The sequence below is a fragment of the Polyergus mexicanus genome, unplaced genomic scaffold, assembly GCF_030449975.1.
Source record: "Polyergus mexicanus isolate NDT 795.1 unplaced genomic scaffold, iyPolMexi1.0 SCAF_12, whole genome shotgun sequence".
NCBI lineage: Eukaryota > Metazoa > Arthropoda > Insecta > Hymenoptera > Formicidae > Polyergus > Polyergus mexicanus.
In genome coordinates this window covers 5,054,625-5,079,333 of record NW_027223332.1, presented here as the reverse complement: position 1 = coordinate 5,079,333, position 24,709 = coordinate 5,054,625, and the positions used below count along the sequence as shown (strand labels likewise).

The 24,709-nt window shown below is 34.7% G+C and overlaps 1 protein-coding gene across 6 annotated transcripts in view; it reads right to left on the bottom strand.

Moving 5' to 3' along the window:
• Ten-a (tenascin accessory) overlaps nucleotides 1-24,709 on the bottom strand; it is a 422,894-nt gene that overhangs the window by 317,984 nt on the left and 80,201 nt on the right. For all 6 annotated transcript variants that reach the window (XM_070304904.1, XM_070304905.1, XM_070304906.1 and 3 more), the window contains exon 2: nucleotides 1,277-1,312. The gene's annotated coding sequence lies outside the window, so the exon portion shown is untranslated. The remainder of the gene's footprint in view (nucleotides 1-1,276; nucleotides 1,313-24,709) is intronic.

Here is a 24,709-nt window from a genome sequence, read left to right as displayed (position 1 = left end):
ACACACACACACACATCGGGCTGTTAGACGTGTTTTTAACTGCCATTGCTGTGTACTGGACGACATACACGGTCGTGAATATTCCGACGTCACTTTCAATTAATATGCATATACAAAAAAGAGCGGATATATATAAAAAGATATTAAAAAAATTTTAGCTCGCGGGGAAATTCATACGCGCGGTACGATAGAAAAATATAAAAGTATCAAAGCATATGGAATTTATTCAAAACGAATAATATAATACGTTTTCTAAGGCAATATTAAATAAAGCGAGAGAGCGAGCACGTGACTAAAGCGTTAAAATAAATTCATATATGTATATACTCGTTATATATATAATATATACGTCGACCAAGAATTTCAATTCCCGCTAACGGAAATTCGCGATGGGATTTCGTCAAGAAAGATTTTTAAGGCATGTGCAGCGACGCGGACACTTACGGCAATTAAACATCTCTCCTCTACAGGATCCACAAACTCTTCGAGAAAAAACTAAATAAATAGAGGAGTTCGCCTTGCAGGCCGCGAAGGACGAGGAGGTCGATGTGGATACGCGGCGGTCGGTAGCGCCAGGGAGCTTGTGCAAACGCAAAAGCTCACGGCTGAAGATAAACAGTGAGACTGTAAGCTGCAACATACCTTCGGGCATTGCGCGGGAGGTAGGTAGGTAGGTAGATAGGAAGGATAGAGGTAGGTAGGAAGAGACAGAAGGAGAGAAATACACGGACATTGTGCAAGATTGTGAGCCCTCTTTCAAGGAGACGGGAAACTAAGACGGGCAGAGAGAAAACTCTGGCGAAAAAGAGCCACCCACCTATAACGTTGACACCTAACAGCCCAAGATTCTATCTGCCTCTTCCGAGAGGGTCCTCTGTAAACTTACGACATTAGACCGTCTGTGGAATAAACTCTCGTTTTAATAGCGTAAATATACATGACGCGTGATAATACACTTTGTCTCTTTTCTCTGTTGCGGCTTCTCGCGCGAGATTTTTCTGTAATGTGGGAATGTCTCCGGACATGTCGTGAATCTTTTCAGGTCGCAAGTTCGCGCCGTTCCGGACTGCGAATTTCATTCGAATGATTGCCAGATAAAAATGTAAATGTTCGTAAAACACAGATGAGAAATGTATTTGCGTTTTACATTCTAACACGCAATACGTAAACTGATTGAAATTATATGATATATAATTATAATCATACATGCATTGATAGATAATCGACATGAATAGAACCTGTGTGTAAGCAATATATCGAGACTCAAAAATCCTACCTGTTGTGGTTTCCGTTGGATAGATCAGAAATCGTCCTGCAACAGACATAGATATTCTTGCTAATTAATTATTATTAATATATGAACTAAAACAACAAACAATAATAATTATAATTATCATTGGATCGGAAATAATAACATAATTAAATTCACTAACCGATTTGACTTTTTGTTTTCATAATATATAACATGCGAAACAAGATAAAACGTATGATATTATAATCACATATTACATATATACAATTTTTAACGCATCGTTACATCGATACTGCTTTTATTAGAGAAAATAGAATTTATTATATATATCTTCTAATATAACTATAGTATAGTTTTAATCGAGCAATTTAAAATAGCTTGGAGCCAGAGATAGGTAAGAGTATATTTTGGAACAGCTAATCTAGCTTCAGGTCTTAACTTGTAACTAGGTTAGTGGACGCGTGCTCATCGTTCGTGACAGAGGTTTGCACTTCAAAACTACGTGACGTGGCTTACGTTCTCGCTGCGTGTTCTCGGAAAACTGACGCGTTGGTCATTACTTGCAGCAACGAGTATCCAATCGCAAGGGGAATAATTAATTCGAGCAATGTCATTAAAAGTACCGTGAAAGTTAAAACACGCTAAATGACACGTTTATCGTGGTAAGTGTGTTAAAGCGACACTCTCGGCGTTGTAAACTCGTAGAGAAGGTACGCATGCAATTATATAGAATTAAATAAAACACACGAGAGAGATCTCATTGAACGCGCTTATGAAACATGTACGAGCCCGATTTTTTTTTTCTTCCGTAATAAACTAAAATAATTAGCGAAATAATCGATACACGATAGAGCGCATGACATTAAATAAAGGAAAATAAGTTTTTTTTTTTTTTTTTGTACCGCACAAATGATAGCGTTAATTATTATCCGTCGAATTTATCACGGACGTATCCTCTCGTGGCCTGCATGTGTCAAGTTCGTGCATATAATTTATTATCACTTCGCGTTACACTAAAAATGCCTTTACTGATTCATTCGCAGACGCATAAAAACCACGCCGCCATACATTACTCCTAGGAGACCCTTGTATCCACTTTACGCACACACAATCAACCGCGCTATAAAGTGCACCTCAACCTAACAATATTTTTCCCTCTATTTTTGCGTTTTACAACTTTGAGCATGAATATAAGAGACAACGGAAACTGTATCGCTATATATTCTTTCATCAACTTATCTCACGTAACATTTTACGGCATCGTGCGTCTCGATAGTTAATTTTTCTGCACATATATATATATATATATACATTACTTTTCAAAAAATTATTATTTTTTACCGAACGTTATCATTACAGATTTTTACTACTGCATTTACAATATTCGGATACTTAAACATATTTTTTTCTTATTATATGTAACATCACGGACAGAACTTTCGTTATCGTATGTAAAGTGGCGTATACAGATATAAATAAAATTTGTTTGTAGTATTCGACGAGGCTAAGAAATTCAAAACTAACTAAAGTTGTGTCGAGAGTTCGAAACTCTTACTTCACGAGGCACAGAGGCAGTAAGATCTTGCACAATGCGTTACAAACTATAGAGCTCTCTTGTTAAAGATTAGCACGATTCTAGAAAAGCTCCTGGAGAGTGAATGAAAGACACGAACGGGGATATTGTTTTCTTGTCGCGTGCTTCAAACTAACTCAGAAGGATAATAAAGATACAGTAGAGAGTAGGAACAAGACATCGCTAAAAAACAAACAAAGATTTTAAGAGCGATAAGAGAATGAAAGAATTTTAATTAGCATCGAAAAGTAATAAGTTTATAGAGATGTACGTTTGAAAGTTTGTTATATTTACGCGAAACTGTAGGACTTTTACATATGAGGAGTGTAATAAATGTAACGGTCTTGACTATCTTTCGACATAACAAACATTTGCCCCATGTAACCATAGTAATCCCCCGAGGAACACTTTTCATATTCCGATATAAATTGGATAGACCAGGCTCGGTATAATCGATAGTATTTTATCGCAATCCTAGTACTTTATCGTTCGCTAACGAGATGTCAATCTCCCCTTTTTTCCCGCCTCCGCTAAGTACATATATTGCCATCTTCTTCGGCTAAATCAACAGGATAAATAATAAAATTTACTTCTTCCATAAAAATAGAAATACAAATTGAATGATTTTATTTAATTCTATAAAATATTCGCAATTTTCACAAAACTTTGTCATTTCTATTATGTGAATGTAATAAATATTATTTTATGGACTCGATCATTTTACAAATTATTTATGCTATCTTAATAATTTTATATTTAACTCTTGTTTATGTAAAATGGAAATAAAAATATTTATTTCTATATTATAATAAAAAAAATATATATATATATATATATATATATGCGCATATATTATTTTACAAAAAATAATTGATATTGATATATTTATTCGGTAATAAGAGCACCGATCGTGGTTTGTAATTACTAATACAAACGCTTCATTTGTATTATTATTATTATTATCATTGCGTATTATGTTTTTTCCTGTTGACACAGTGCATACTGCAAATCATGCTGCTGGAACGATTAATTAGGTCAAAATCATTATCGGCCTTTCCATTGACATAATTAATAATCGCGACTTTGAATAGTTAACTTCAATACTAATGATTTGCACCGTATCTATTATTATCTACCAACTGTAGACACATATACATCTAGATGTAATCTCATTAATATTAGAAAATAATGTTGAAAGAGTGGGCTATTATTTAAGCTGCTAACTCTATAAAAACTATTGTATGTAATTTTGAAAATATAATTTGTGTGCGATATCGCGTGATAATCTTGTAATTGGCATACAATGGAGAATTAATTAAGAGAAACTTGGTAAAAATATCTACATCTATTGCTCAAATAAAATTCAGTTTTTATATAGAAACCGTATACGATTTTGTTTGATAAGTATAATAAATCTGAAACTTTGAATTTTATTGTATTGCACACATTATTAAATATTTCTCTTTCTTCCGTATAAATAGAAATAAATCAATATATAAATCTTCTGCTATATTAAATTTGCAATTGTATGAAACACAATTTGTTTCTCGGGGAGATGGAGCATGGTATAACGTACATGTTTCAAAATTTAATAAAGCTAGAATAGCACGGGAATAGTATAAAACGATCGGAATAAAATGATTTTCCACCAGCTAGCTTGAAAAATTCCATAGAATAGTAGCGAGATTACTAATACATGGAATACGTAACGTATTGCGAGACACGCGTATTAAGAGATCAATATTTGATGTCGCGGCAATCGATAATTGAACGTATTGTTTTCCGAAACGTGCTTTCAAACTTCATGCTTATTTTGCGATTTGGTGGAGTCTGGAATGTTTTATTGTCGAAGGAAGCGTGAAAAATTTAAGCACTCGTGCACTTTCATTGCGCGGATGTCAATAAATATGATGCTATGTACATCGCGTCGACGAGAAAAATTCCGTTTGATTAAACGCCAGTTACATGATAAGTTTTTATCATTTTTGTCTCTCTTGAACTTCTTCACTGATAATAAAATCGATGATATAAAATTGATTATAATTGGTAAAAAAGTTATAATTAGGATACTCATTTTTATAGTAAATTCTATTACAATACTAGTAATATCAACTATATATGCTATATGTACTATATACAACCATAAATTATTGTAAATATTGCATTCACTATAAATTATAGTGAATTTATAGTAACTACAACAATATTTTTTTATCAATGTTCGTTTTTACCTTGATGCGGTTAAAAGATAACGCATTCTATACATAAGACAGACTTGTCCGGGAACATTCCGATGCGCGTATACGCAGTACGGTATCTCTTTACTATAGGAATTCAACTAACGTGAATGCTGGATTTCGTTCGAAGAGAGGGTTGGGTCTCCAACAACTTGAACAACTTCACAATAGTCGTGGCCTTTGCACGGCTCGCTACGCGAAATAAACTTTGCCGCCTAACTTTAAAATTGATGATCGCGTTGTGTACACATGCAAGTGTATCCGCAAGACAAAAGTACGATGGTTGTCAATGAGAGTTTATCGGGGTGCGACTTCGGACGTACAATACGTTTAGCGCGGTATACGTAGGTCGGGAATGAGCGAGTAATCATCATTATTACGCGTGTAAGAGTTTCCATTCTATTTCGTGGTTGGCGTTATATACGAAGAATATAATTATTCGAATCGCGTGAGAAGGAGAGGGGAAGTATATGTGTTAGAAAAGGCTCTCTTGTGCAGCCGGACTCTTCGCAACGCTCGAGAACACTTTTCCGCAGAACGAAATCGGCAGAACGTAACGATGACATCTGCAGAGCGATCAGTGAAAATTTTAGATCCGCTCGAATTAGCAACAAACCATTGGACTACGATGTTCTCCATATTTGGTTTATTGTTACATTATTACGAAATGGGCGTGACTCGCCGCGTTGCTCTTATTGTTAGGTGCAAAAACGCGTGAATTTCAATGTGGAATCACACTGTTTGAATCAAAGGGACTGGAATTTGGGGCGAACAGCCATGCGAGCTGGTATGTAAATGTATCTACTCTTTCTGTTTGCCGTTACATAGATGACAGGGAAAAATTGTAGAGATGGTTCTACATGCATGCAAAAACGCATTTGATTTCACGTTTTGCTTTAAGGTATTTTAAATTGCAAAAATGTTTAAAAAAATATTAAATATTATTAAAAATCGCGATATGTATTGATATGAGTAAAGGTCAAGAACTTCTTGTAAATTATTACGAAAGTAATATCCACAGAAAAAGCAATAAAATGCGTCACGATAGAGATAATAACATCAATCCTATAATAAACTATATTAAAAAGAAAACAATATGTAGTTGATTCTATAGAAATCTTTTTTTTTAAATACGTGCCTTATGCATATTTGAATTTTAATAATAAAATGCGACGTTGTTGTAACTCTGCGCTTCAATAAACAAAACAATAGAGCAATAAAATTCTTTAATTATTGAGAGGAAATATAACAGGAAAGTAATATACTATTTAAAAAATATTACGCGCAATATTGTATAACAAGGAGATGTAATATTTTCTCATAATATACATTTCTATCAAATGGCGTAGCGCGAAAAATTCATCAAGCTTTATACTTTTGGTGTAATTACAGTCATTTCGTGAGAAAAGAGTAATTGTTGAAAGTCAGCTGTTAATGTACGTCAAAAAGCCCGTATGAATGCGCTGTAATTTAAATTACTTATTTCAGATTGTTAGCCTGGGGTTTGCTTTTCTTCCGCCTTGATTAAATATTTTAACATAGCGTGGATATTTATGAGATTACTACGAGCTCGGCCAAGCGTCGTTTTAAACGATCGAATTTTCCGGAATGTAGGATACGAAAAAGATATACACAGGTCCGGCCCATAGGAATTCTAACATAATTACGCGGCGAAGCGTGGGTCTCGCTACTACAACAATAAGTGTAGTACGTGCCGCGTTTACACAATACGTATTAATCCAATAATTACGTACTAAAACCTACGCCCATTCGAGAAGTAGCTCTTACAAGTTACTACATTCTCCCGAAAACGTGCATTAACAATCTGGATATTTATTCCCGTGGACGATCGTACATTATATATATATTATGTAGGTATACTGTGTACGAATTTTATTTTCTTCCAAGATAATCAGTATCGCCGTCGAATGAAGTGCGTTATCCATATATCGATTGTTTTTTAAAACAATGAAAAGGTAAAATGTTTTTTGTGTAATCATATTAATGGAATTTTTCTTGCATGCTATAAATTCGAGATAATAATCGATGGAATGTTATTAATGCGCATATATATCGAAATTCTGATAAGAGAAAAGAAATGGAGAGAAATAAACTCTATTTTTAATTTTACAATAGAGATTACTCGTTTCGCTGTTATAACATTACGCGGAATCGATAGCATGTTGCAGCGATACAAATATCATCTGTGAAAAATATTTTCATTAAATTATGTATCGATTTTGTGCTGCTTAACGAAGTGAAATAAAGATAATGACAATTTGTAGTTATAAATCACAATGCATATGGATAGCCGAATTCATATTTATCATCAAGAAATTTTCTTCAATCGTGTAATAAAAATATTGAGTGTTTCTAACAGCTAATAGCTACAAGATACTGAATATCCAACTTGGATTAAAATCGAATAAAATTATACGTCAATTTACTTTCAAATGAAGTCTGCATTATTATCATGTAGCGTGACATCACTCAATTATCTTAGATCATGCAAGGAGAAATTAAACGAGCATGGCGTCGAATAATCTTTGATATCTTCTACAATATCCAAATTTAATAGACAATTGAAGTTTATGAAGTAGAGCAGCAACAAAATTTTCTCGCGTTTTCTTTTCATCTTATCGCTTCTTGCAAATTGCAAGAGTAAATTACGTGAGATGTAAGAATTTTATAATAAATGTTGATAATAATAAATAAATAGTATTAAATAATGAAATTCGATATTAACAACAGGGGACAATACCATGCATCATATCCTGTATACTTGAATAAACAGTTGATTATTCAAATAGCTGCAAACGCCTATAACGATCTGTACGAAAGCCCGAGATCTGCATTATAGCTGATATAGAGCAGAAACAAGACGATATAGCCCTGACGATGGGGCAACGGAGAGGATAACAGTTACGGCATACGGTAACGCGCCAGTATTGACAAACATCTTCATTAGCTCCGGTTGCTTGTGTACTGTCTGCCTACAAACGTTGTGTATATGCCACGGAGCTATTCTCATACCTGAGCATACCTGCGCATACCTTCGGAGCTGTAGACATGGACAGTAATTTGCCAGGATTGCTACTTGATGCGAGTTAAACCGACACGTTCGCAGTGTTTTGACCTCTGCTCTATCTTATGGTATATTATCGAGACTGAACGCGAAATTGTTGGCAAATCGTCCAACGACTGCGATCGTCCATAAATCGAGAATCACTTTAATCCTAATTTAAGTTTTGCCATCGCGTATTGTTTATTTTAGAGGTGTATTTATAAACTTGCCTCGCGAGAGCGATAGCTAATCGACACTTGATATCGCCTTCTGAGATTATAACGATTATCGATAACCAATTAAAGAGCGATAATAGGACAAGTATATATAAATGTGTACTTTTAACCTGAAATATTAATCAATAAAAGACCAATTTTATTAAACTATAAAATATATATAATATTTTAAAGCGCGATTTATATACAATAATTTATGATTATACAATATAATTTGTTATTAAAATAGAGAGAGAGAAAGAATCGTTAAAAATATTGTTTAAAAAATATTTGTTACGTGTAATGCGCTTGTTACCAAAAGTTAATCATGCTCTAAAATTGATAGCATCGATCAGCTGGTGCATATGACAAGACAAATAATTAATGAACGGTTGTGTCATAACAATTTATATAAATAGATCATGCATATTGTACCTATGATATATTACCTACAATAATTGCTTCTCATCGATTTTTAATTTATCCCTTATTATATTTATAATTGCATAAATTACTATTATAATTATTAATAGAAAATACGCTAAATAATTAAAAAGTATTTCCAAATATAGCGAACGTGTAACATTATAATTTTATGTAATTTAAATTTTGAAATTTTCTAAGTTTCTTTCGCTGTACAGAAACACGACTATGCATATTAGACTGAATAAATAACGCAAATTGAAATATTTAAGCAATTTGTTTATGTTTGATAAAGAGAAGATATTTCTTCATACATATTTTTTTATCTTTAAGAAAATTACTGAAATTGCAAAAACACTCGGTTGGAATCTGATTTATAAATTAGCAAATTTCGCAACAGAAAATAAAGATAAACAAAATTTAAATTATAATATTTCGTGTATTCGAAGATAAAGGTTAAATATATAATATATAAGATCATTAAAATAATATTTAATAAAATATAATGAGATAATGGAATCGCACACATATTGATTGTCATTATGAATATAATGTAAACTTTCGCGACAAATAAATGCTATTACAGTGTGATTAAAATAATAACACATTATCATAAATAAAATAATCAGTTTTTTTTATATAATCAGGATATATATGAATATAACAAACACAAAATTACTTTAAATTGATCAATCTTCTAAATGGTATTAAGAGCAAATAAAAATACATTTTCTGAATGCAAACATTCAAATTCACAATTCAAATTACTTTTTTTTTTTTTTTTTTTAAAGAGAAGGTGCTAACTCTTTATATAACATACCTTTCAGGATATAATTCTATAAAAATCCCTTTTTTTTCTATTTTCAAGATAGATCGATGAAAAATGCAACATGTACTGTGAGATACCATTTTTCGTTTTAACTCAAACCATTTTGCCAACTGTTCAATCTTTTGGATGCGTGAAATACATTTTTCAGTTTTATTCAACAAATTTCCCCCAAAAGAGAAAAAAGATAATTGAACATATATTTTCTTATAATAAAAACATTTTGCTCAAGTATATCGCTTTATTGTAAAAAAGAATATAACGTTAAAATATAATATGATAAAGATAAATGTTACATTAGGGCAACATGTTAATATATATTTTGTATTTCTAATCCCTCTATATTATATTTATATATTATATTGTATATATTAAAAATACGTTTACTATTATATCCTGTTATCTGACTGAAGAGGCATAGGAGATTCGACGAGAAAGCTATTGGTGCGACCAACTGAATGCCGAATATATACGAATGCAATGTATCTGTAGATGCGGTGCAAAGAGATAATGGTTATAATCGTATTATCAATTCTATTTGTCGTAACAAACGAACTCCGTTCGGTACGTGCCGCTGTCGCGCGTGTCTCGCTTCTCGCTTATTGTCACTAATACCGTTGCATCCTCTGTTTGAGAAGCTAGTCGAGTCCTGTGATAATTAGATTCTCAATACGCGTGCTTTTTTTTTTATCCTTAAACTCTGGATCTCTGAGGATTCTCTTTACAAGAAACATAATTGATAATTGCTTTTATGGTTGTATAATGGTTTTGGGTTTTCTTCTGCGTAAACTAAACATATTCAAAATATAATTATAGTTACTGCTTACATCTAATTGTCTATAGCGTTTATTGCAACATTAGTGAAAAGAGAAGAAAAATGGAAATAGAACTTACAACTAACAGTTGTGATTATCGGTAAAAATAGCGTTAGTATTTTCTGCATAGATACTCTTGTTTCGAATAATTTCGAATATATTTGTAATATTTTGTACTTTCAAGAATGATTAATAAGGATGTCAATCATAATTATTATTGTTACACGGATCGCTCGCACAAGAACAACGACAATAGCCATGATTACACCGAAAGTAATATTCATGGTATTAATAAATTAGTCGGTGATAGGCAAGCACGATGTAACAGCATCGTTTATCACGAACTTGTCCATTCATCGTTACGAGGATTAGATTAATTACCGAAAAGCTCGATAAAACGGCATGTCTGACACCTAAGTGCAGCACGGCTCGTCAATCAAGCCGGGAAGTAATTCTTAGGAGAATTCCTGTAAAATTAGCAAACGACGAACGCAATAAAAACTGCAATGATAGAGTAAGGATAGTAAATTTAGAGAGAATGCAATGAACTTGACAAATATGTCGAATGAAATAAAAAAACTTTCTAAATAAATAGTTTATTAAGTATTTAATTTATTAAGTGTCAGCTTCATTGAAGAGATCGCGTCCGGTCGCGATGAACGACGTCAACGACGCATCGCAACCGCGCATGGTGAAATCTGGATCGGACGCGTCGATAGATGGTGCGGGGTCGTGCCATTATTTCCGAGAATAGAATCATTTTCGATGCTATTACCCTGAGTATGGCCGTACGACAGTCCGATAGATAGACACAATGGCGATGTTTGCGCGATGCGGGGGGGTAGGAACACGGCATACGTAGGCGAGTAGAGAGATTAGACTGATAGGTGGTACAGGGCAGAGGCAGGTCTGGCCGGGCCGGGCCGGGCCACGATATGCCTACGAGATTGATAATGCCGACATGTCGGGATCGAATGGCTGCTAGATAAGTAGAACCCGATATATAGATGACGCTCTACTCAAGCGTACATACATACATAGCGCTATGCTTAATTGGTCGTAAATGACGGATCACGATGTCAAGTCGGGAGGTCAAGCGACCTCCACAGATCCACACAGCCCTCCGTCGTCTAATCCATCTATCCATATTCCTATCCATTCGATTCTGAAGCCCGAAATCGGGACATCGGCTCTTTCCATTTCTCGTTGACGACTATGCTTTCCCTCTCTTCCTCCGTCACACATCTTGGTTTCTGGGATTTAAATGTGGGTCATTCTATCCTTTGTCGATTACGAGATTAATTGTTTCGAATCGACGAATTCGTCGGCTCATAGCGTTGAAAAAAAATTTTGGAATGAGAGATCTGTATGAGAGCACATACGTGATCTGTCCGAGTACAGCGATAATAAAAATACGTTATTAACAGTAATTACTTTAGTTATAAGTAGCGTATGAAAAAATTAGAAGAAACGAATAATATTACACAGATAACGTGTATATTTATACAGGTGATTATCTAGTGTTACTTTAATCTCTTTTCTTTTCAGAGAATACGTAATTAACTTATGTTAGTAATACATAGCTTAAGAGCCACAACGTGGCAAGATAGCAGCGGGAGAGTCTCTTTAAGAGCGTTTTACACTTTTATAGCATAGACTGCACAGAAATGCACTCTATAAATATCGCGCATATGCATTTTGAGCATGCTTGACCGTGGATAACACGATAAATTTTACGATCTGAAGCTCGTCGCTCGTAATGGATTTGCAATATGTTGCAAACGGGGCGCGGGATGAGCGACATGTAACGCGAAAAATGCGACGGCTTGCCATCGGGCAAATTAATACGGATAAAATCACATTCGCTATAAAAAATTTTATATTTTCAGATCCAACGAGATACGTCTTATTTCACTTATATTCATAATCACTAGACAAGACAAATATAAAATACAAATGTATTTTTTATTATTTATTTAGGAACGTTTATCATATTTTTTAATTTATATTCTTTCTCTTCATTATATTGTACGTATACATGATATTTTCAGCATAGCTATCCGTAATTTTCGAACAGATAATTATGCTACATTACTCCTCAATTTCGTTCATTTGTATCCTACTACATTACCAGCATTATAAGCATTGTCACTGTACCATATGTAATTGATGAACATGATCGATGCATCGGAAGATTATGATACTCGTACCTCCGATGGTCGTATAACGGAATGTTCAATAAGAGTATCCTTACCGTGAATTGAATCCATCTATCAAGTCCAGCCGTCATGATTGGTACTTAAGGGTGGTTTGTTGCTCGGCTTAGAACAAGATACCTTGATTGAATAGCGGGTGATATACGAGCGTGGATAACGAAAAAGACGGCACAAATCTGCAGGCTCAAAAAGTTTAGCCGATAAATAACCCTTAACGAGTATCGCGATATAGATACAAATTCGATAAAATGCAACGAGCTCTTGAGATATAACGTTGGTACGAGTCAAAAATTTTGTTTCAGTCAGAATTTCAGAGAATTATTTATGCTGAAAATAAATGAAATATATATCTTAATCGCGTAAGATAAATTAAACCTAGTTGTATTGATTATACATTAAGATTATATTGCGAACATACTTTGTTGAATAAACTATAATTTTATTTTGCAATTTTAAGAATATAACATGTTAAACGAACAGAATGATTTGTTGTAATTTCTGTTAAGATTGGAATATTATCTAATTTTAAGATACATTGCACAATCGTCATTTCGATTAAATTTACATACATTGATAAAAAGTAAGTTGAATCTTTTTCTCTCTCATATATTTTCGTTCTCAATTCTCGCGCGATATATGATCATTTAAATTTCGATTTAAATTGGATTAGCATATTTTAATACTAGCATCGCGTTCTCTCTCGTTTTTCATCTCGTTTCTCTTCATTGTGATAATTTTAATTATGCGATAATCAAGACTTTTATAAGCGATTATGGCTTAACTTTTTCTAAAAAAAAAAAAAAAAAAAATTAATTGTTATGAAATATATTCCGTGTGTTGATAAATACTTAATTATTTCCATATCTTATACATCTTCGTCGAGTAACACCATATATTTTCGATACCTTCCACACTCGATATTAATTGTTCGTATTCGTGATAATGTTGACAGCATTGAGAATCTCGTTACCAAGTGTGATATGCATGCATTATCCTTTGTTCTAGAATAGAATATGCGGCTTTCGGTCCTGACCAGCATGAAGCAGTACATACGTCATTGTCCAACGGGTGTTCTGCGGTAGTAATTGTCATTTGATCTCGGTAACCCTCCCATATATACGTAGCACCCACAGTTCCTACCCGCCTCGCAGACATTCATCATTTACAGACAATTGCCTCAACTTACCTTGCACGATGCGTAAGCTACTACTAGGTAACCCTAGTGAGACATCCATCGACGCGCGCGCGCTCGCGTTCATTGACGTAATATATATTCCGCGTGCGATTGCAATCGCAAGACGACGCGTGCGTAACCGCGACATATCTTTGATGGGGCATCATTACTTGCAGAATATAAATAATTGATTGCACGATCGATATTGGGAGGATACGATATTCGCGATGTGATAGGAAATGGCCGTGCCCGTTTGCACAAATGATTATGTCGCGGTTATTCAAATATCAGCATTATCTCTCTTTCCGAGTGAAAAATATATAACAATACGCTATATTCCCAATTATAATGGATTAAGGATGCTGTTGAAATTTTACGAAAAGCGAATCAAAATTCTAAGAGATAATTTATTCATTCTCCATTTCTACCAGAAAGTTCTATAAAGTTACCCATTTTAATATTATTATAAATTAATTGAAGCAGTTAACAAATTTACTTATTATCAAATTGAACTTATCAAGCGCGATATTAAAATTATATATATCTGGGAGAAAATACAATAAACCATCATAAATTTGTTAGTTTAGTAAAAACGATTTAATGCTACAGGCAAAAGATATAGTTATTTATTATTCAAACAGCGAGCAACTCTTTTATCTTATTAATGCTTGATAATTCACTCACGCAATGGGAATCTTATAAGTTTAAAAATTTAATAATTATTGATAATTTTACAAAATATTAACATTAGATGTAATGTTTATTTTCTAGAGAGAGAGAGAGAGAAAATGATTGTAATATGTACGTTCTATTTTAGCAAAAAAGGCTATAGGAAAGACAGAGAATCTCAGAGACTCCATCAACAGTCTATTTCATAAAGCTGTTAATTAAGGACAAGACCCATGGTCACGTTGCACGTTAGTAAGAATATCTTCAAACGCCTTATGAATATTTATGTACATACACTAAGGAAGGGCTTCTGGTAATTATACTGGGCATTGCTACATGTCTCTTACCGTTTATGCTAACTACTTCGAGCTATCTCTTAGAATTTTTATTTCAAAATTAATATATAAAAAAAAATTTACCATTTTTGCCTTTAGTTAACAAGAATTGTGTTAAAAAACAATGCAATGCATACGGATACGTTCTTCAAATGATTGACGTAATACAATACAAAATAAAACGATTATACATATCCATATTTGTTAGTAAAGGATGTATATAAATTCGACGTTTCGAAAAATAACATATCGAACCATCGAGTTTAACTCGAAAGCGGAAAGATTATGATGAACAACGTATAATTAGGAAAGTAATCCGAAAGCTCAGGTCATAAAGAGGAAAGAGCAAATTATACGCACTAATTATTTGCATAAATATTTACGGGAGAGTTACTTGCTTGCGAGAACATGTATTTCGTTCGTATACCGGAATCCAAACCACATATGCTGTAGATAAATGGAAATTAGGAGAATGTAGTTCTGAAATTTTCGCGTAATAGGATAGCGAAAATCAGCTTACCGCCAAATCACCGTGAGATGCAAATTCAGATTTTTATAGTATGGGGATTTGCCGCTGAGATCTCGGTCCGCGCGAAATATTCGCCATGGCGCATTACTAGTCAGACACCATAGATCTGAACGAAAGCGCTCCAAGGCGCTAGTCTAAATCTACTGCGGTTTCGCCGCATGAATCTCGGTGGTAACATACCGAGAAACTCTGTTTACAGCCGAATCCTGAGGATCGCTAAATCCGGGTTACTCGTTTCCTTCACATTGACCTCGATGTACGTAAAGCGCGTTTTAATGAATTTTCCGCGCAAGATGGGCCGCTAAATGTTGTGAAAATGTATGAGAACGATGTAAGTATATATCATCTTCAATAGCAGTAACAATAATTCTACGGGAAACAAAATTTATAAAGATTTATAAAGCAACACTACTTCAAATTCTTCTTAATATTTAAAAGAATAATATTATCATATAATTAATGAGTAAAAGCATACATTATTTTTTGCCCGCGTTTTTTAAACATGTCAAGTTAAAGAACTTACCATTGATTTTTCTCTCTTGGTTAATGCGTGGCGATAATAAACGTGAACGATAATAAAATTTAAATGCGATATAATGTCGAGGCTGTTGATTCCTTTGTTGCAATTGTGGAATATTATAAGGCTTTGTTCTGCTGCGTATGAAGAGTACAATGCATAAAATCATTGATTTTCTCATGTGAGCTTATTCGGTCGGAAGTTATTATAAAGCAGGAACGAGAATAAATCTCGACGTAAATCATGAGCGCGAACATTCCTTGGAATTATTCGCGTAGAGGATTATATGCGTTTGCGTTTGAGGTGGACGTACAGACGAGGAAACTCCTTGCCCTCTCGAGTTATGAGGGCAGCTAAAATTCGTATCACGTCACCTGCATAATATCGGCTGCACGACTTATCGCTTTTCATCGCAACGCTGACCTACGTAAATACACACGCCCGTATCACCGAACACATCCGTTTCATCGTCCGACCGTTTCTATTTACCTTTTAGTGGAATCAAGAGACATTTCGTGCAAGATAGAGAACGTCAAAGCGTTGCTTTGCTGCGAGCAACGCGAGATTTTCAAGAATCACCCACGCATATGACAGATGCGTTAAAATTAAAATATTCGTATTGTTGATTCTATTAATTATTAGCGTATATTTTGGCAGGATCAATCCCTTTCAACATTTTTAAAAACAAACGCCAAGTTATATATCGTACGAAAAATAGATATAGAAATAAATTTGTGTAATTAAAGAAAATATATATTTCCGCGTAATTAAAACATCATTTAAAATATGATAACATGTGTGTGTATGTGTATGTGTGTGAAATATATATTTGTTGAGAAGATCATAGCGTCATATAATATATGCATGTTATGTGTGTCGCGTAGGAAGGAAAAAAGATGCAGAATTAGCACCGAAATAAGCTGAGGGAAGATAACCTTGTGTATTCTTGTGCTATCATAAACAAACAGATAACAATAGTCTTTAAATTTAGCTAACGAATCATATTGCAATTATACTGAATTTTACAAAGAAAAAGTTTTTCGATGCAGAACTATATCCGTATTGTCAAGTAATCCTAAGAGGAGAAAGCGAGTATTAATGAAATGAGAATCTGAGATTGTTACCTCATGGTAAAATGTATTTTAAAGCAGTATAAATACAAAGTAAAGGCAGAGAAAGTAGATGTTTTTCTTTGATTTATTTCGTAAAATTTTTCGTGTTTTAAAAACAAGATATATTTATTTCCGATTTGTTGTTTCGAGATAACATATCTTTGCACGAATTCTATATTTTACGAGTGATATTTGACAAAAAAGATTTGTCGTATACATATAGCGTATTTTTATATTTAATATATTAAATAAAATCTTGATGTGTCAATAATCAAAGTGAAAAGAAAAAAACGATGGCAGCAATAAATAGCAATCTATACGATATCGATGTCTATTCTCAGGGTGAAATCTCTATTTGCTCGGAAAATCGACTATGCTTTCCCAGCATCAGTAACTGGACAGTCATTCTAATTTGAATAAAAAAGTCGCCTGCATTGTCGGGGTTCTGTTCCTAATATGCAAACATAAGCTCTGGCCAGAGAACTATATGTATACATATGCACATACATATATCTATATATGGCGAAAGGGTCCAGCAGATGCAGGATTACTGGTTGCACTATTGCGAGAGGATGCGGTCCCGAAACGGTTTCGTACGGAGAAGAGTTGTCAGAGCTTGTTCGAACTGAAAGAGGGAATGGAATAGCGAAGGGGAACAGCGAGAGGGCAGGAAAGGAAAGAGAGAGTACGATTTCACCCGAATGCATCGATAGCATCGTGGCCCAGTTCTCTCTCTCTCTCTCTCTCTCTCTCCTCCCGTGCTTTTCACCTCCTCCTCTGATTCCTCTCATTTTCTTGCTCTCCTCTTCTAGCTACTACCCTTTCTTGCATTCTATCTTTGTTGCTCTGTCTATCGCTGACATCTAGTTGTTTTCTCTCTCTCTCTCTCTCTCTCTCTCCCTTTTCCTTTCTCTCTTTTTGTCCTCTCACGTCGTCCTATACGAATTTATAGGTGACCTCGTCGCTACATATCCGCGGCTCGATAGAGTTACGACGATATGGAAGTGATTTCGGAAGTCTTTGAGAAATTGCACGCGAAGTAAATTTTCAAATATTCGTACAGCAAAACTCGTCCCATATTATTAAAACTATTGTAATAACGTTAGAGTAAGATCTTTTTTCGAATTATACATTTTTCAGAGATTATTACTAGTGTATATTATTTTATGAATTATAGAAATATATAAATAATTGAAACACCACTATTGTTGTTATATTAAATTTGAACGTCTCTTAACTGTAAAAGAGACAAGCATTTAAGTTATACGTATTGCGCGTACCAGTAATTGAACGTAGATAACACGCTGTATATAGTGACCGCAACGCATACGCTGGAAACACTTGCGATTAGAGTGGAGGTTCGCAATCGCCGCCACGAGCACAGAATTATATTGATTACAACACTCATCAACAATTAATTTCTCGGGTGTTTTATCTATACGCGAGTTGTTAGCACGTATACTTCAATATTCCGTAGAGTACACAATTGCAAACCGCAATTCTGGTCTATTGAATAATTCCGGAGCGGCATAATATTTCTTGCTAATTGAACTTAACATATGCTTGGATATGTCTTTGCAAAGCGGATATACATAGTTGAAGAAAAATATACAATACATGCCAATGCATAGCTAAATGAAACAAGGACATCGTGAGAGATGATCAATAGTATTATTCTTTACTAGTTTCCTTTAAATACACGATCTCGTTGTATTTGTTTGTCGTAAATTTACATTTATATAAATACTTTACTTTTAAATATTAATATAATAAAAAAGAATAAGAAAAATAAATACTATAGCATACATATTAGAAACTTAAAGTTTCTTAAATATTTTTAGGCTTACATATATATGATTTTGGACTCACAGTGTATTATATTTACTCGTTTTATTTATTTTTTCTTTTAAACATATTCGCACAATTCTTGAATTAACAAGCGTATAACGAAGAAATGGAATATTTTAATTAAAATTTATGACAGTTTGCGAATTTGCATCATAACGGTTTTACCATGCGAACGTTTGACAATGTTCGATCCGCGCATTGGACCGCAAACCTCGAGGTTACAAATTATTCGCAATCACGCAGAGTGGTTTCCCTATATCCTTCGATGGCATGTTCGTGGAAAATTAATTTGGTTTCTAACCTTAGTTACAATGCTGTCTAAAGATTCATCGTGGCACATTCAAACTTATATATTAGTATTAATTAAGCAACAGCTATTAATACAAGAAACTTTACAAAAGAAGATAGCGTTTACGAAAGGCATTTTCTAATAAGCAATTCCCTTTCCAAATTATTTATGATTTGGAGATGGTTGAAATATATAATATATCAAAGTGTGCACACGAAAAATGTCAACTATCTACCTATGTTCTCGTGATATTCTCGAGATATTATCGAGACCGCGGATTTTGCGTTTGTCGTCGACTTTATTTCGCGTTATTCAAAGAGAAAAAGAGCGCGCACTCCTTCACCTTCCTTGATACGCATATGGGCAAGACTTAGCTTATGCCTTACGATATTTGCGTACACATCCAAATATCTCCATCGTATTTTTTTCTCTCGTGATATCCAGCGAGTCGCGAGGCAGATCCCGAGGAAAACTGGCATTACCCGGCACCGTACTTAATGGTTGTACCGGGCCAAGTTCTTCGTCGCCGAAGAAACGACCCGCTTTACTATAAATTCCAGATAAGCCGAGGTTTACGGGCGGCATGCAGTTAAGACAGGTCGTGCCTTTGCGCGGGGAAGCGAACGCATCCCGTCCGGCGTCGTGGAAAACAAACAGTCCGCGGAATTACTGTCTTCGTTCGTTCGTCGATGCCAGATTAAACTCGAGGAATCGAGGATGCACGCTACACGTATACGATATGTCTCGAGTCTTACAATGGTAAGAAACAAATGGTCTTATAATGGTAAGAGACGTGATAAATCAGGCGAACACAGTCACACAATCAGCCTTATTTTATACGTAAGGGAATCTTTTTATAAATTTATATCAAATTGAGAGTAAAAAATTAATATCTAGATATTTCAACGAAAAGAGATGAGATATATATTTAATTTCCATATAGATGGGCATCCGCGAAGATTATTATACGATTTTTGTTAAAAATGGAAATATGAAAATCAGAGATAGAATATCAAAATCGAAAAGTGCAGTTTATATATTGACCGATATTTAAATGTTCAAATGGGTAGGTCAAAGAATCGTTGGAAGCAGAAATATGAAAATCAAAGACAGAATATCAGAATAGAAAAGTACAGTTTATGTATGGATCGATATTTAAATATTCAAATGACAGTCAAAGAGTCGCGAATGAAAATTAATTTTACCGTCGGTCTTTTCGTCAACATCGGTCCAGCTTTAATGTAGAAATTTATTTTTGCCGGTGCCTAGTCGGACCCTAGTGAGATTAGTTAATCAACGCTGAAGATTGCCTGTTTCCGTCGCGGGTGGTGCGTCAGGCTTCCTTCAAGTTTTAACGGCCAACGGTGTCTCCGGGCTACGTTCGCTTTCCTTAAACTTGAATTTTTCATTTAATTTCAACGGGGGGGTCGAGCGGGGGCGACTACGCGTCAATTTTCGCGCGGATTAAATATTAGAGAGGCGAAGCGTCTTTTCCTTACCTCGCAGCACTCGCGAATGAAAGAAGGTTGGAGGGATCCGACACAAGAAACGAATAGTTATAGGATGTGCCGTGTGTTAGAAACGATATTCGATGTGAGATGGCGTTTAGAGAGTTAGGATAGTTTTCTTGGTGGAGGCGAAGTAGAGGGAGTCCGGATGATTTAACGGCAACATAAATATTGCATCTCTTCGGAGGCATCGAAAGTTTCGATGGCGCATCATAAATTGTATAATTTTTAAAGGCGAATCGCGATAATCTTGATAATCCCTCCTACAAAATCAAAGAATTTTCTTTACCAGTAATAAAAATTTACAAAATAATATTGCATCGCGTAGAGACCTTTCTCGATACAAATATATATCGTATATATTTTTTTTTATATTTTTATTTTGTACAATTATGTAATATTACTTTATGTATGTAATGAATGACAATTTATTAAAATGTCCACAATTGAGAGGCGTGTTTATAAACTGAATAAATTGATTCAATCAACCGCAACAGTATTTACACGCGTGAAACTGTGCGTTTAACGCGAACTCGTTTAGTTAAGTGTTATTTGTGACATTTCATAATTCTATCGATAGCTAATTACAAATATCAGCGCTCTGGTGAACACCGTCGTGCGTACGTTATTAATTACGCGTCATTTATTGCACGAATATCATAGCGGGTGACTAACGACATGGATTTGATTTTACATTGTAACTGGGTCAACAAACATCGACGAGATGATTTGTTTTAGAAGAAAAATCTAGATAATAAAACGCATTGATAATTGAAAATGAATTTTTTAGAAGAATCTCTTAGTTTTATTTTATCTAATAGTATAATTCACACACAAAAATCACAATTGAATACTTAGTTAATGCATAAATTGTAAAATGTCCATCGCATTTCATTTGTTTATTATTAAGATGAGCAAAACATCGGCAAAATACCTTATAAATTGTGCTGAACGCTGCCAAGTGATGGGAACGTACGAAAGGGCATGCAAGCGAATCGTCCATCGCGCGTATCTAGGTAGGAGAATTGGTTTTTCCGGGCGGAAGTGAACGCCAATAAACGAAGCACGGCACTCAGTCACTCGGTCGCTGAGCGAAGTTGACCGAGATTCGGCTGGCAAAGCACAATAACTCGCCACATCGGTCCTAGGATTTTGCAGAAAACGCTGCGAACTACGCGTGCACACATATGGTATATATCTACGGCAAGCTCTGCGAGCGTGTTTTCACGCTCCGACGAATCCCGCGGTCCGATTGAATCGAGATGTTCCTATGGCCGTGTTCGTCCCCCGATTCGCGAATTTCCAATAAAAGATTCGCGCGCAAGACAGGTTATCCGCGATATTGCGCGAAGTGAAGACGGCGAGATTATTTAAAAAAAAAACGCCTTTATATACCACAGCATGAACGTAAGAAACATTAAATGTGCGATAATTTAATATATCTTGACAAATGAGATTCAAAATTTTTGTATAAATTTGAAACGATTGGAAGCTTCTGTTGTCGCTAGCAGAGAAATCGTCAATATAATCGAAGTGAAACTTTTAGTAAATTTTAAAAAGATCAATATACGAATAACGAAAGATTTGAAATTTGCCTATATTATGGAAATTGTGTGTATGCGCATAATAAAATTTCGACATTTGCATTTTGACCGAAATTATTATTACAAAATGCATATCGAAACTTTTTAATTATTTATCATATTCTCAACAACGTTTTCTGTTACTTTACAATGTAAACATAAATATTCAAGTTGGATTTTAATAATTTACGATACTCGACGGAAGTTATAATTTATGAATAACGTTTTATTGTCAGCATGTTCGCTTTCATTCGTTTTTTCCTAGAAATGCAAAATTTATAATTATTGAGATCAATTATGATTTTAATTAAAATTTTTATAAGGAATATTTATATATATATATATGCCACACATGGTGTTCAGCTATGAAATGCAATATTATGCACATATACACAAATATTATTTGTATTATTTGTAAATTTATCTTTTTTTATATTCTCTATATATTTATATGCATAAAAATTGTATTCCATTTTTCTAGCTGTTCCTATAAATTTTCTTACTTTAATACAACTGCCAATCAGCAGGAAAATTTCACGAAAATAATTGGTCGACTAATTATTTTTGTACGCGATAAATCATATGTATTGCAATTCTTTTATATATCATATTGCATTTTATATATAATCGAGCTCTTCGAGCTATAACATGAAATTACTTTTATTTATTAGGAAATTTTATTTATTACGCTTATAAGACACGTTTATTCTAGCGATTCGTATAATGATGAGAGAATCGCACAACAGTGACATTCGACAGCACCATATCACTTTAACAATGAGACTTTTAAAAAGTTTACACGCGCGAGCATGCATTCGCGCTCAAAGCGCGCAAGGGATAGACTTGACATGCATCTGTTACAAGCCGGAATTTAAATTTCTTCCGCCGAAATGCTGGTGACGATCGCGCGCGTGGAAATGTTACTCTCGAAAGGGTCAAACAATAAATTACCCCGGTAGTAAACGGCGCTATTAACTTTCCCGTCGAAACGACAAATCCGTTTAACGCGCGGCTACGCCGACTGCATCGGTAATAAGTTTCATTCGCGTCCGGTCCAGAGTCACCGATGCTCTCGAAGAGACTATTAGTCGTGCGTTTGTTTTACGGATGCAGATACGCAGGTATTATGAGCTGCAGTTGCGCCGAATGCAGTGAGGAAAATACGGTAAATCTAATAGCATTGCGGACGGAATTTTTTGAATCTACCTATTCTGGTCGTTACAGAACGATGAGACATGTGTGCGCGAAAATAATACGTATCTCGTTATAAAAACATACATATATAATAATAATATATACACGTTATTTACGGCTGACGAACAAATTTATATTTTAATTCGAGTACAATCATATCAAAAAACTATACGGTCACGAAACACCAACGAGAATATGCACCGAAATGAAATAAATATCTTGTCATAAATAATATAACCATAACATCGTAACGCGTATATGTATATAAGAGAATTTAGAAACTAGATTGTAGTGTAAAATGGTTATGTATAGAACTGCGCGCGTTGATCATGCTGATAAAAATATTATGATATTGCTGAAAACTGAAAAAAAAAATCGAAATCTCTAAATAATCTGAATTCAGTCGTCGTTAAAAGCTTTTACTCAGGCATGTTCTCGGATTCGTTCCAACCATAAACATATTATACGTTTATGGTTTCAGCTTGTTTGGCAACTATTCACACGCGTTTAATGGATGACATTTGCTATTCAAGACGCGCGATTATTATACGCGCATATACGATCGCGAGAAACTGTGATGGATTAAACGAGAAACATGAGAGAAACCGACGAACACACAAGCCGATATAAAGTACGAAAATATATTTTCCAATGGAAAGTGGCCGATTCGCGCTGTGGCACGGGAAAAAGATGCGAGAGCAGGCTGAAAAGCAGGATCGATCAGCTGATACCCTGGGGTAAGCTAAAAGTTTCGTTTACCGACCCCTTCGCCGATACACTGCAAATGGTGTATCCCTCGTGGTACGCGTGTATGCATACATATACATGCGAGTGCCGCTCGTGGCACGGGAATATGCTACGGGAAGCAATATAACTTTCTCACCAATTAATTTCATAGCAACAAACGTGTACGATTAATTTGAAGTTAAACGACGCCGGCGCAAATTCGGATGGTACATAATGAGGTCAGGGGGATGCTATAGGCTGGCAATGGAAGGAGGGAAGGGGGTTGTACTCTCGCTTTCCAGATCCATATGGTGCTTTCCCGTCATTTCGTACTTCTTTTATCCCGTCCTCTTGGATTCTTCGACCTCTCTATTCTCTCCTCTTTATCTATTTTCCATCTCTCTCTCTCATCCTTTCTCGAAATAATCTGATTTCAGTCGTTGTTAGAAGCTTTTACTCGGGCATATTCTCGGATCCGTTCCGGCTTGTTTAGAAACTCATGCAATCTATTTTCAAATTGCTAAGCTTCTATCTTGTCAGTTTCATTAATCATTATGTAAATACCTTTCGTTTGACGCTTTCCCAGAAAAGATCGAAAACTTAC